At 31.5% G+C, this 422-nt stretch overlaps 1 long non-coding RNA gene across 1 annotated transcript in view; it reads left to right on the top strand.

Moving 5' to 3' along the window:
- The first annotated feature begins 284 nt into the window (after positions 1–284).
- LOC107710404 (uncharacterized) overlaps positions 285–422 on the top strand; it is a 2,049-nt gene continuing 1,911 nt past the window's right edge. Inside the window, exon 1 of the long non-coding RNA XR_001636595.1 lies at positions 285–343. This is a non-coding gene — a long non-coding RNA (uncharacterized LOC107710404). The remainder of the gene's footprint in view (positions 344–422) is intronic.

The following is a 422-nucleotide window of genomic DNA, read 5'->3' as shown; positions in this document are numbered from 1 at the left end:
ATTTATAATTTAATTTATATTTTTATCCAAATATTTATACATAAAACAAATATTGGATAAAAAATAATAAACTGTATATTTATTTATTTTATTTCAGCTTTCGGTTAACAAAAATGTTTTTATAGTTTTAGTTTTAGTTATCAAGAAAAAAGTTTTTTTTTCTTTTCAGTTTTGGTTTTATTCTACTTACTTAGTACTTTAAACTTGCTTCAATTACTTGCCAAGGCAATATTTAAAATGTTTTGTTTGTTTTTTAATAGCTAATGTGTGTTTGGCTTCTTCCTGCAGGACGAGGCCCGGCAACAACACAGGAGACGCCACAGACATGGAGAAACTCAAACAGGTCAGCAGCTGCGTCACACACACACACACACACACACTCACTCACTCACACACACACACACTCACTCACTCACACACAC

This window comes from Sinocyclocheilus rhinocerous, unplaced genomic scaffold (genome assembly GCF_001515625.1).
Source record: "Sinocyclocheilus rhinocerous isolate Xijiao unplaced genomic scaffold, SAMN03320098_v1.1 scaffold56, whole genome shotgun sequence".
In the NCBI taxonomy this organism is placed as follows: Eukaryota; Metazoa; Chordata; class Actinopteri; order Cypriniformes; family Cyprinidae; genus Sinocyclocheilus; species Sinocyclocheilus rhinocerous.
This window is presented reverse-complemented; position numbering and strand designations above follow the sequence as displayed.